This window comes from Ailuropoda melanoleuca, chromosome 12, assembly GCF_002007445.2.
Source record: "Ailuropoda melanoleuca isolate Jingjing chromosome 12, ASM200744v2, whole genome shotgun sequence".
Lineage (NCBI taxonomy): Eukaryota > Metazoa > Chordata > Mammalia > Carnivora > Ursidae > Ailuropoda > Ailuropoda melanoleuca.
The window spans coordinates 19,583,741-19,597,946 of record NC_048229.1 but is presented as its reverse complement, the minus strand read 5'-3'; the positions used below and the strand labels follow the sequence as shown (position 1 = coordinate 19,597,946).

At 34.3% G+C, this 14,206-nt stretch overlaps 1 protein-coding gene and 1 pseudogene across 1 annotated transcript in view; both read left to right on the top strand.

Annotated features, from left to right (window-relative positions):
• Window positions 1–14,206, top strand: part of HORMAD2 (HORMA domain containing 2) — a 79,618-nt gene that overhangs the window by 39,105 nt on the left and 26,307 nt on the right. The gene's annotated exons all lie outside the window — the stretch shown is intronic.
• LOC109489050 lies at window positions 3,378–3,934 on the top strand (annotated as a pseudogene).

The following is a 14,206-nucleotide window of genomic DNA, read 5'->3' as shown; positions in this document are numbered from 1 at the left end:
ATACAAAATATAGTTTCTACATTTGGGAACTCTGGCTGAAGAGACAGTACTTATATAATATAATGAGAAATAATAGTGGAGAGTGTATGAATGATAGAAATAATATTAACTAACAGCAGAGCATTGTTCTCAGGGTTTTACATGTATTATCACTTTTAATCTTCCCAGCTATTTTATGAAGTAGATTCTATTATTATCCTGATTTTATAAATAAGGAGCGCAGACTTAGAGAAATTAGCTGAAGGCTACATACACAGTGAATAAGTAGCAGGGCCAGGATTCAGATTAAGGTGGTTGGACTCCAAAGCCTGTGTTATTACAATACAGAAATAAGGATAAATTGTCACTGTGTGGGAAGGTTTCATTGAATTGGTGATTTTTATGGATGAATTGTTTTTTGATTGGCAGAGATCAAGGCAGAGGATGTTCCAAGCAAGTTGGAAAGTACAGTATAGTATAGAACTTATGTCTCTATGACTTGTAATTCCAATACTGAACTTTCCATACCTTTCCCTGTATTCTATGGCTTTGCTGCAATCTCTACATTTGGTAACCTCTAACTCAAAGATTTCTTAAAACTATTTTGAATCGTAAAATTTTCTATTAAAATAGAAAGTCCACAAAATCTTGACCAAGCAGCTTATACTGCTTTTTCACCAGTGATCTGTAGTAAAGAAGCAATTTAACATATCATATTGTTGTGAGACAATTGTGAGATTAAAAAAAAAAAGATTTTAATGATATTTTCTTTTTCAGTTATTCCTTATCTCAGTCACAGAAGGAGAAATATAAAAATTTTTCATCTGTAGTTGAAATTATTCAGTATTTGTACTATTCATTTTCTGGTATGATCCTTAAGATCCAAGGAATGATGTAAAAGTGAGATTGTAATTTGACAATAAGTTCAGAAACAATAAAGCACACAGATTTGAAATTTAAAAATTCTTAGCTTGTAAGAACTCTTAAAACCTAACTCCACTTGGAAAATGGGACACTGAACCCAAGTAGGAGAACAAGGCATCCTAGCACAAAACAGTTACATAGAACTGTCTGGAAAAACCTATCCTAAATGTGTCCTTATCGTTTTATCTACCTCTGCAATAGCTAAGTCTCCTTGCTTTTTTTTTTTTAATTAAGAAGAAATCAGGAAATGTATGCGTGTGTATATATAGCCTGTGAGGCCAATTTCCCCACACAGTGGAGTCATGCAGCCTTATGACACCTGAAGAGAAAGTCCCAGCTGGGACAAGGGGATACAAAGATGGAGGGAGGGAGGGAAGGTGGCAGGGATTGGGAGTAAAGATGTAATGAACTGAGTTCCCATCAAAGGAGCCTACAAAACTTTGCATGGTTCTTCCAAGTTTATGGGAAACCCTTCAGGACAGGTCTTCATTCCTGATAGGGATGGTTTGGGCTTCAGATCTAGCTAGTAAGGCCACACAAACACAATGACACCTCATAATATTCTGGGAAGTTGGGCCTGTTTTCTCTGTTGTGGTCAATTGGATGGACACATACTAGAGAGAGACCGCTGGACAGGCTTCTTTAAAGAACTAACTATATGGTGACAGTCAACACATATTCTGGAATTGGATGTGGAATCTTATTTAAATTTTATGCTAAGTTTAAATGCTGAGGAAAAAGCACTTCTTTCTAATAGAGATAATTAACTCTGGCTCCTTAAAAGACTAGTAATTACTGACATATACAGACAGTTATAAAAAATGGAAGGCTAGTATTGCCAACGTCTACTTTAGAGACTGATAGTCCTAGTTTATTAAACCATTATAGCTGTTTTGGAATTCAAATTTTTATCAGTTTTTTAGACAGGTGTTCATATGTCATAATTTTCTAATTTTCTGAGCTCCTTATGAGTCTGTACCTCCATGTTAGAAAGAGTTGCTAGATACTCTGTACACATCTTTTCTAGTCCTTCCTTTGTACCTAGTAATCTTGATCCATCATAGTGTATTTTCTCATCTGTGACACATTAGTTTAACTGATGCATAAATAATTCATACAAATGATATTTTTTGAGGATGAGCTAAAGGCAGAAAAATTTTTTAATTTAACAACCATTAGTTTTTCTTTTTCTTCTTTTAAAGATTTATTCATTCACTTGAGAGAGAGAGAGCATGCACGTGAGCAGGGGGAGTGGCAGAGGCAGAGGGAGAGAATCCTCAAGCAGACTGCTGAGTGTGGAGACTGACTTGGGGCTCGATCCCAGGATCCTGAGACCATGACCTGAGCTAAAACCAAGAGTCAGGTGCTTAACCGACCAAGCCACCCAGGTGCCCCAGCCATCAGTATTTCTTAAAAAACCAACTCAATAGTTTATCGTTTTTGTCTAGATACAATGAACATTTTTGGATGCATTTTTTTTCCTGTGTGAAGCCTATTTTTCACCCTTTTGTGCTAATACACACAAAATTAGTGCAAATGATTTATTTTTGAGAAATTAAAATGTAAAGTACTTGGTGCCAAAGTAAATGGCACCATTTAAGTGTGGGTCAGAAAGATATTTTCTGAATTCCTTAGAATTGCTTTTATTCCAGCCAATGATTTGAAACGAGAGCCGTTTCGTTCAGAACCTATATTCTCCTCTAAACTCTGAACTGAAGTTTTGCATTTTTGAAGTATGGTCTGATGATTTTCATAGCATCACATCTCATGAAGCATATATGTTTTGTTTGATACAATGTAGTGTTGGCAAGGATATCTTAGATTCTTGGAATTGGAGTTGATTATTGAAAACGTTGGAGAAGGCACATTATCTACAGAAAATATTCAGACTTAAAAACCACACATCATTCTCTATCATGGGGCTAGTCCTTTCCACAAAGTTTCTTTTTGTCAAGTAGGAAAATTTTTTCAATTAATTTTTGTTTTGCATTATAGAATGTAATTGTTAGCCTCTGTTAACCATGCAAAGAGGAGTGAAAGTTGGTTGAATTTTCCAGTCCTTTAAGTCATTTTTTTAAATATGGATCATTCTATAACATATCGGAGAATTATTTCTAGTGGGAAGAGCACACTAATGATCTGTGTATGTTTCACTTATATAAAGAAATAAAAAGTATATTGATATTTGTTATAGCAGAAGAAAAGTTGAGCATAGTGAGTAACCTTAGGTAAGAACATTTTGGATGTACTATTATTAAATCCTAGCATTAAAAGAAATGTTAAAAAAAAAAAAAAACCAAACCAGGAGTAAGACTGAGAATGTTCTGTTTGTTTAAAAAGAAGATACTCCTCATAGTCTGAAATAATACAACATTATCATTATACTAAAACCATTAAACTAAAACTAATATTAGGCTCTATTTAAATTAGGATTTTTTTCTCTTCCCGTAAGTGGCCTCAGGTGATCTCTGAAAATGGTTCGTTATTCACTTGACCCAGAAAACCCTACAAAATCATGCAAATCAAGAGGCTCAAATCTTTATGTTCACTTTAAGAACACAAGTGAAACTTCCCAGGCCATCAAGGGTATGCATATCCAAAAAGTTACCTAGTATCTCAAAGATGTCACTTTACAGAAGCAGTGTGTGCCATTCCTTCACTACAGTGGTAGAGTTGGTAGGTGTGCCCAAGTCAAACAGTGGAGCTGGACACAGGGTTGGTAACCCAAAAAGAGTGCTAAAGTTTTGCTGCACATGCTTAAAAATGCAGAAAGTAATACTGAACTTAAAAGGTTTAGATGTAGATTCCCTAGTCATTGAGCACATCCAGGAGAACAAAGCCCGCAAGATGTGGCATAAAATTTACAGGGCTCATGGTCAGATTAACACATACATGAGCTCTCCCTGCCACACTGAGATGATCCTTAACTGAAAAAGAGCAGATTGTTTCTAAACCAGAAGAGGAGGTTGCATGGAAGAATAAGATAACCCAGAAGAAACAGAAGAAACAAAAACATATGGCTCAGGAGTAAATTCTACATAAAATAAATGCAAATAAAAGTAAAAAAAAAAGATTTTTTGAAAGTGAAGACTTTGTTGAGATTTAGTCAATTGCACATTGGAAAAAATATAATGATAGTTACTTAATTATCTAGACTTATATTCAGTTGGTCGATTTTTCTAATACTTGCTATATGTGCTTCTAGTTTTCCATTTGAGGCTAAGTTGTCTATTGACAAACAGGTGAGATTATGGTTTGTAAAAAATCCAGGCATTGTAGGGAGAGTAATTCTTTTAGCATTTATATCAGGATCTCAAAACTGAGATCTTAAGACTTCAGAAGCCTTGTACTTCAGGCAGTGGTAAAGAAGAACTAGAAGTAGGGACACCTGGGTGGTGCAGTCGGTTGAGCGCCCAGCTCTTGGTTTCGGCTCAGGTTGTGATCTCAGGGTTGTTGAGATTGAGCCTGGGTGTCCCCTGCTCAGTGCAGAGTCTGCTTCGGATTCTCTCTCCCTCTCCCTCTGTCCCTCCCACTCATGCTTTCTCTCTCAAATGAATAAATTTTTAATCTTTTGATACAATGTATTATATTAATTGATTTTCATATATTAAACTAAGCTTGTGTTTCTGGGAAGAAGTCCACTTGATCACAGGATATATATATATATATATATATATATATATATATATATAATGTTCCTGGATTTGGTGTGCTAATATTTTGTTGAGAACTTTTATGTTCATATGTATAGGGGATATTAATCTATAACTTTCTTTTTTTGTGGTGTCTTTTTCTGTTTTGGTATCAGGGTAACACTGGCTTCATAAAATGAGTTTGGAAGTGTTCACTTCTTTTCTACTTTTTGGAGGAGTTTGTGAAGAGTTGGTATTAATTCTTCTTAAAATGTATGGTAGAATTAAGAGGCTCTCTGGGGCTGGGCTTTTCTTTGTGGGTCGGTTTCTTTTCTTTTCTTTCTTTCTTTCTTTCTTTCTTGCCTTTTATCTTTTCTTTTTCTTTTTTTTGCTATTAATTCGATCTCTTCACTTGCTATAGACTTATTCAGATCTTCTATTTCTTCTTGAGTTTTGGTAGTTTGTGTCTTTCTAGGAATTTTCTATTTAATCTATGTTATCTAATTTATTGATATATAACTGTTCCTAGTATTCCTTTATGCTTTTTGTATTTTGATAAAGTCTGTAGTAATGTTTCCTCTTTTATTTCTGACTCTAGTAATTTCAGACTCTATTTCAGCATCTTCTGTTTTGTTTCCTTGGTCAGTCTGGACAATGGTTTGTCAAATCTGTTGATCTTTCAAAGAACCAGCTTATAGTTTTATCAATTTTCTCTATTGTTTTTATATTCTCCATTTCACAAGTTTCCAATATAATCTTTATTATTTCCTTTATTCTGCCTGTTTTAGATTTAGTTTACACTTTTTCCGGTGTCTTAAGGTGGAAGTTTAGGTTACTTGAGATCTTTCTTCTTTCTTAATATAGACAGTTATACTTATAAAATTCCCTCTAAGCGCTGCTATAACAGTGTAATGTTTTGTTATGTTGTGTTTTCATTTTTATCCATCTTGAAGTATTTTCTGATTTCTCTTTTGATTTCTTTTTTGACCCATTGGTTATTATAATAATATAATATAATATATAATAATATAATTTTGACATATTTGTGAGTTTCCTCAATTCTGTTCTGTTCTTGATTTCTAATTTTATTCCATTGTGATCAGAGAACATACTTTCTATTATTCTTTTAAATGTATTGAAGTTTGTTTTATGCTTTAACCTATGGTCTGTGCTGGAGAATGTTCCATGTGAACTTGGAAAGAATGTATATTCTGCTGTTCTTGGGTATAGTGTTCTATAGATGTATTAGGTCTAGTTGGTTTATACTATTGTTCAGATCTTTTATTTCTTTGTTAATCTTCTGCCTAATTGTCCTCTTCATTATTTAAATTAGGATATTGACATCTCCAACTGTTGTTGTTGAATTGCCTATTCCTCCCTTCATTTCTATCAGTTTTTGCTTCATGTAATTTTGTATTCTATTAGATGTGTATGTTTATAATTATTTAATCTCCTTGATGGATTGGCCCTTTTATCATTATAAAATGTCCCTTATTATCTCTATTAGCAAGTTTAATCCATTCACATTAATGCTGTTATTGATAGAGTTGGATTTATGACTGCCATTTTACTTTTTGCTTTCCATGTGTTTCAGTGCTTTTGTCCCTCTATTACTCCTCTACTGCTTTCTTTTGTATTGAGTGAATATTTTTAACGAGGCATTTAAATTTCTTTAGGTTTTTTTTTTTTTTTACTATATTTGGTATATTTTAATGGTTGCTTTGGGGCTTATCATATACATCTTAACTCATCAAAATAAGTTTCAGATTTATACTAATTTAATTCCAGAGAGATGTAGCAATGTTATTTGTATATAGCTCTATTCTCCCTCATTAATGTGATATTATTATTATTATACATATTACATCTATTAATGTTACAGACCCAACAATACATTGCTATAATTGTTAATTTATCATCCGTAGTCATTTCCTTAGCCCATGCAGCTTTGCTCCCACTCACCTGCTTTGTATTGATTTTGGCAAAGATGTTACACTTCTTTATAAGTTGAAGAATACATTACATACATATTTTATACAATTGATTTTTAAATCAGTTAAGAGAAAAAAGGAGAAAAATATGCCTTTATACTGGTTTTTATTATTTTTTACTGCTGTTTGTTTTTTATTTTTTTAAAGTAATTTCTTACTTTACTTTTCTTACTTAATTTTTTAAAAGTAATTTCTCAACCCAACATGGGGCTCAAACCCACAACCCCAAGAGCAAGAACTGCATGCTCCACTGACTGAGCCAGCCAGGTGCCCTTACACAGCCTTTTATAATTATATAATTACCAATATCATTTCACTGTCCTTTGTTTTTTCACAGCAATTTAAATTGCCATCTGGAGTCACTTGCTTTCAATCTGAAGCATTTTCTATAGTATTTCTTGTAAGATGAGTCCACTGGCAAAAAATTCTCTCAGTTTTTGTTAACCTGGGAATGTTATTTTATATGTATATATATATATATATATATATATATATATGTAAATACATATATATTTTAAGATGGCTTTGCTTGACATAGGATAGGATTCTTGGTTGACAGCTTTTCTTTGAACACTTTGATTATGTTATCCTATTGCCTAACTGGCCTCCATTGTTTCTGCTGAGATGTCAGCTGTTAACCTTATTGGGGTTCCCTTGTAAGTGATGAGTTTTCTTTTGTTGTTGTTAAGATTTTTGCCTTGTCTTTGGCTTTCGCATTTTTATTTTGATGTTTCTGTTTGTTGTTCTTTGCATTTATCTTACTTGTAGTTCATTGAATTTCCTGAATGTATGCATTAGTGTTTTTCAATAAATTTGGATGAATTTTCAGTCTTTCTTTCTTTCTTTCTTTCTTTCTTTCTTTCTTTCTTTCTTTTTTTAAGATTTTATTTATTTATTTGACAGAGAGAGAGAGAGAGCCAGCGAGAGAGGGAACACAAGCAGGGGGAGTGGGAGAGGAAGAAGCAGGCTCCTAGCGGAGGAGCCCAATATGGAGCTCGATCCCAGGACTCTGGAATCATGCCCTAAGCCGAAGGCAGATGCTTAATGACTGAGCCACCCAGGCACCCCTCAGTCATTATTTCTTTAAATATTTATTTCTCACTCTTCTCTCCTTCTGATACTTTCATTATGTGTATGTTCGTGCACTTAAAGGTGTCCCACATTTCTCTGATGTTCTTGTCATTTTTCTTTCTTATTTTTTTATAGGAAAGACTCCCAGAGGGGATTTTCCTGGTTTTTTTTTAACTTAATTTATTTCTTTGAGAGAGAGAGAGAGAGAGCAAGCATGAGTGGGTGGAGCGGAAGAAGAAGAGGGAGAGGGGAAGCAGACTACTCACTGAGCACAGAGCCAGACGCGGGGCTGGATCCCAGGACCCTGAGATCATGACCTCAGCAGAAAGCAGACGCTTAACTGACTGAGCCACTCAGGAGCCTCTTTTGTCACTTTTCTTTATTCTTTTTTCTCTCTGGTTTTTGAATTGCATGATTTTTATCTGTCTGTCTTCAAGTTTGATAAATCTTTCTTCTGTTAATTCAGATCTATTGTTGAATCCCTCTAGCGAATTTTCCATTTCAGTTCTTTTTGAATCCAGAATTTCCATTCAGCACTTTCTGTAATTTCTTTTCATTGATATTCTCTATTGGATTGACATTATCATCACAGCTTCCTTTATTTCTTCAATGATGGTTTCCTGTAATTCTTTGATAATATACATAATGGATACTTTGAAGCCCTTGTCTGTTGAATTTGATATCTGATTGCTTTCACAGGCATTATCTGTTACCTGCTTCCCCCCCCCCCCAGTGTATGGGTCATACCTTCCTGTTTCTCTGAATGTCCCATAATTTTTTTTTTGAAACTGACATTTTAGATAAATTAGCAACTCTGTTTCTGGACCTTCCCTTGCTTCCTGGCTCTTGTTATTGTTATTTCTTTGTTTAGTGACTGGCTGACTTATTTTAGTGAAATCTACTTCTCCCCGTAGTATTAAGCCTCTGATGTTGCTATTCAGATAGTGTAGCCTTGTGTATACCCACAATTACCTTGATGGTTTTGTCAGGGGTTTGTCTCTTTCCCTGACCCCACCAGCTTTAAACTCAACTAATTGCTGGTGATTGTTTTCAACAGTGTTCCAGGCGTAAACTGCTCTAGAGACTAGTCCAATCAAACTTAGGCTCCTTTGAAAGGAGTTCCTGAGCTCAGTGTTTGAAATTTGTTACTTCAGGAGGGCTCCTCCCGCCTGTCTCTTATTTTGATTCTCTCCTGCAAACTAGTCAGCCTACAGTTTAGCCTGTATCTCAAATGAATCTACCAATATCCTCTCAATTTCCTTTCAACACAACCTCTATTGTATTTAAGAGTGCCCTTTGCTTTGCATTTCTCCACGTTCTGTTACGAATAGTCACTTTCCTTGGGAAAAGTTAGGACATATCTGTTTTATTTCCTGGTTCTACCCCTGGTAAAATCTCTAAGCCACAGCTCTGGAGCTGGGAGTGGGAGCAATGGCTTACATCTCCCTGAGTGACAGTACTGCTTTAGTTGCTAAGTGCTAGGTGGAGGTGAGGCATTAGACTCAGGTTTTCTCAATTTGTCTCTCCCAGTGTGGGCCACTGTCTTATGAGCCAGGGCAAGAGTGATTGAGTCCCTGGCAATCTCAGCAGTACTGCACCCAAATTAGAACCTCTGACTCACCAGTGGGATCTGTTAGAAGAAAGGATCCCTCAACTTTTGGTCATACTGACATAGAATTTAATCTCAGCAATATACAGGTAGGGCCAGGATGAAAAACGGGGATGTTCAGACCCTCTCATGAAGATGTGAGGGGGAGGGAGCCATATGGATTTGGCTACACCAGTCTGGAGTGGAGTGAAGTCTCACTGAGCTGGGAGGGTGGAGGGAGTGGTTTTGATTCAAATACCACAGGCTTGTTGTTCTTACCAAATTTTAGTAAATTTTCTTGAATAGACGTTTCTTCATTTACTGTATGTCTTTGGACCATTCTGAGACTTTAAATTTTTTTAGTACATATGTATGTATGTATGTATTTATTTATTGTAGCGAGAGTGAGCACAAGTGGGAGGGGCAGAGGGAGAGGGAGATAGAATCTCAAGCAGACTCCACGCTGGGTGTGGAACCCAATGCAGGGCTCAATCCCAGGACCCTGGGATCATTACCTAAGCTGAAGGCAGACACTTAACCTACTGAGCCACCCAGATGACACTATACAAAGACTACTTGTAAGAAAGCTGGAATGACAATATTAATATCAGACAAGGCAGATTTTATGATAAGGAATATTATCAGAGAGATATCACAAAATAATAAAAGAGTCAATCTTAAATCTTAAGTGTATATACAGTTAATAACACAGTTTGAAAATACATGAATCAAAACCTTGCAGAACTAAAGGAGAAATCAACAAATCAACAATTACAGTTGGTGATTTCAGCACTCCTCTCTCAATGATAGAACAAACATAAAATCAGTAAGGGTATAGAAGACTTAATACACCATCAACCTGACCTCATTACAAAACACTCCATCCAATGACTACAGAATACATATTCTTTTCAAGTGTTTGTACAACCAAATTAGACCATAGCCTGGGTCATAGAACATGTTTCAGTAAACTTGAAAGGATTATAATAATAAAGTATTTCTCTGACCACAGTAGAGTTATCTTAAAAATCAATAAGAACACATCTAGAAAATACACAAAAATTTGGAAAATATTGAAAATATCAATACATTTGATAAACCTCTAAATAGACTGACTAAGAAATAAAGAGAGAAGACACAAATTACCAGTATCAGGCATGAGGGATAGATATTGCTACTAATTCCACAGACATTAAAAGCATAATAAAGAAATACTATGAAGACTGTATTTTGATAAATTTGACAACTTAGATAAACACACTCACTGAAAGACACAATTTACTAAACTGACACATGGAGAAATAGATAAATTTAATAAACTTATATCACTTAAAGAAACTGAAGTCATTACTAAAACCCTTCATATAAAAGAAACTCCAGGTTAGAGGGTTTCATTGGTGAATTCTGTTAAACAATTAAGGAAGAAATAATGCTAACCTTAAACTCAGTAAGAGCATAAAGGAGAAGTCTTCAAACTCCTCTTTTGAGGCCAGCATTATCCTAATACTAAAACTAGACAAAGACATTACAAGAATAGAAAACTGTGGACTAACTAATATCCCTCATGACTGTTGATGCAAATGTCCTAAGCACAATATTAGCAAATCAAATCAAGCAGTATGTGGAAAAGATAATGTATCATAACTAAATGGGGTTTATCCCAGGAATGCAAGGTTGGTTTAAGATTTAAGAATCAATATAACTCACCATATTAACATAATAGAGGAGAAAAACTACGTGATCACCTCTATAGATGCAGAAAAAGTATTTAACAAAATTGAATACTCATTTGTAATTTTTTAAAAGAAACTTCTAGAAAATAAGGAAAAGAAGGGAACTTCCTCGACCTTATAAAAGATATTTACAAAGAACCTAAAGGTAACATCATACTTAATAATGAAAGATTAAACACTTTGCACCTAAGATAGATAATAAAAGAGGGTATCAACTCTTACCACTTCTATTGTACTTTATAGTAGAGGTCCTAGTCAGTGAATTAAGGTAAGAATAAGAAAAGGCATACACTTTGGAAAGGAAAAAATAAAGCCGAATTTCTTTGAAAATGACATGATTGCATACATAGAAAATCCTAAGAAATATACAAGAAACACACTACCAGGATGAATAACATGAATTTAGCAAGGCCACAGGATATAGGGTCAATACATAGAAATCTATTTTATTTCTCTGTACTATCAATGATAAATTGGAAAGTGAAATTTTATTTATTTTTTTTAAAGAGCTTTTTGGTTTTTTTTTTTTTTTTAATTTATTTGACAGAGATAGAGACAGCCACCAAGAGAGGGAACATAAGCAGGGGGAGTGGGAGAGGAAGAAGCAGTCTTCCAGCAGAGAAGCCTGATGTGGGGCTCGATCCCAGAACCCTGGGATCATGCCCTGAGCTGAAGGCAGACGCTTAATGACTGAGCCACCCAGGTGCCTTGAGGAAAGTGAAATTTTAAAATATCATTCACAGTACCATAAAAATTCAAAATACTTAGAGCTAAATTAACAAGACAAATGCCAACACCTGTATAACAAAAACTATAAAACATTGCTGAGATAAAGAAGAGCTAAATAAATGCAGAAATTTATCATGTTGATGGATGGGAAGACTTGATTAAGAGGTCACTTTTCCCCAAACTGATCTATATATTCAATGAAATGCCAATCAATATTCCACAGGCCACTTTTGTAGAAATTGAAAGCTACTTCTAAAATTTAAATGGAAATGCAAAAGACCCAGAAAGTCTATAAAACTTATGAAAAAGAACAAAGTTGAAGAACTTACTCCATCAGATAACAAGACTGTAAAAGTACACTAAACAAGATAGGGTGACATTGTGGTGAAGATAAACATATAAATCAACGGACCAGAATGCAGAGTTCAGAAGTATACCCACATATACTTACCAATTGATATTTTTATGAAGGCACTAAGGTAACAGTCTTTTCAACAAATGATACTAGAACACTAGATATCCATATAGGAAAAATGAACCTTAGTCCTTACCTCTTACCACACACAAGATTAACTCAAAACAGACCTAAATGTAAGAGCTATAACCACAAAAATTCTAGAAGGAATGAAATTTTCAGCAAAAATTTCTTCGTTCCCTAAAAGCACTAATCATAAAAGAAAAAAAATGTTGATAAGTTGGACTTTATCAAAATTAAAAACTTCTCTTCCAAAGACATTATTAACAAATGATAATGTAAGCCAATACTGGGAGAAAATAGTCCGAATACATACACCTTTGACAAAAAACTTGTATTCAGAACATATAACTTTTATATATACAGATTATATTTATACAGATTATTTTCAACACAGTAATAAGAAGACAACCCCATTTTAAAAAATGTCCCAAGAATTTGAACAAATACCTTACAAGAAATATGTACCAGTGGCCAAATAAATGCATGAAAAGATGCTTAATATCGTTAGTCATCAAGGAAATGTAAATAAAAACCAGAATGAGATACTAGCACACATTCACTAAAATGACTAAAAATTGACAATACCAAGTGTTGTCAAGGATGTAAAGTTTTTGGAATTTTCACATATTGCTGATGGGTGTAAAATGGTACAACCAATTTGGAGACTGTTTTGTCACTTTCCTATAAAGGTAAGCCTATACTTAACTATATGGAGTGGCAGTTTCACTCCTAGCTATTAACCCAAGAGAAATGAAAACATATAATCGCAAAAAGACTTATACACAAATGTTCATAACAGCTTTATTCATAATAGCTCCAAACTGGAAATAATCCAAATGCTCATCTTCAGATCAAGGGATCAGCAAATTGTGGTACCTTTGTACAATGAATTATTATTAGCAACAAAAAGGAACAAACAATGGGTACTTGTAAAACTGTGAATGAATTTTTAAAAATCAGGAAAGTCAGATAAGAGTATATACTGTATAATTTCATTTATATGAAATTTTAGAAGCAAAACTAAAATTATAGGAAACAAATTGGTGTTTGCCTAGGGGTCAGAGTTGGGTGGGGATTTAATGCAAAGAGGCATAAGGAAACTTTAGGATAATGAAATATTCTCTATCTTGATCGTGGTGGTGGTTGCAAAGACATATACATTTATCAAAGCTCATAAAATGTACACTTGATATAGGTGCAATAGTGTGTATAATAGTATGTAAATTTTGCTTCATTACAGTTGAATTTTAAAAAGCGGTGATCACAGTGTTAGTCATTAAAGCCCTACTGATAATTGTCCCAAGTTGGAAACAACCCCAATGCCCCTCCATGAAGGATTGGTTAAATAAATTTTGGTAAACTAATAAAATGAAGCACTATGTAACCACTAAGAATGTATTAGAGAAATAAAATTATTGATCTGGAGAAAATATCCATACTTTTTTGGTAAATGAAGGTAAAATAAAACAAGACACCTTTTGGGAGGTTTATATAATTTGGGTTATGTCAATAATTTGTGTTTATATTATTATAACTATGTAATTCTTTACAGAGCGGAGTTATGTAGTAAGCCATGATTGCTTTTCCTTTCTTGCATAAGTTTTTGTTTTCCCTGCGTTATTATTTTTCATTAGTTTTCTCTATACTTATTTCTAATTGAACTCCAATCTTCCTGCTGATTATCTAAACTGCACTGTCCAATATGGTAGCTACTAACCACATGTGGCTATTAAAATTTACATTAATTTAAATGAAAGAAAACAAGAAGTTTGTTTCCTCAAAGACACTAACCACGTTTCAAGTTCTCTGACTAGTGACTACTGTATTAGTGCAGATATAGAATATTTCCATCATCACAGAAAGAACTAATGCACAGTGCTGGTCTAAATCTCCTCTCAGATATTCAGAAGAAATAATTTTTTCCTCACTGAGAAATTTCTCCTGGAGCTTTTCACCTTTGACCAAATTTGGATGATTGTTCTCTGGCTGGTTCCTCGCTCTCATCCTGGAATCTCCCTTCACCAATTTCTGGAGAATTCTTTGCCTTTCCTGTGTTAGATATGTTTGTTTTTAAGTAATCT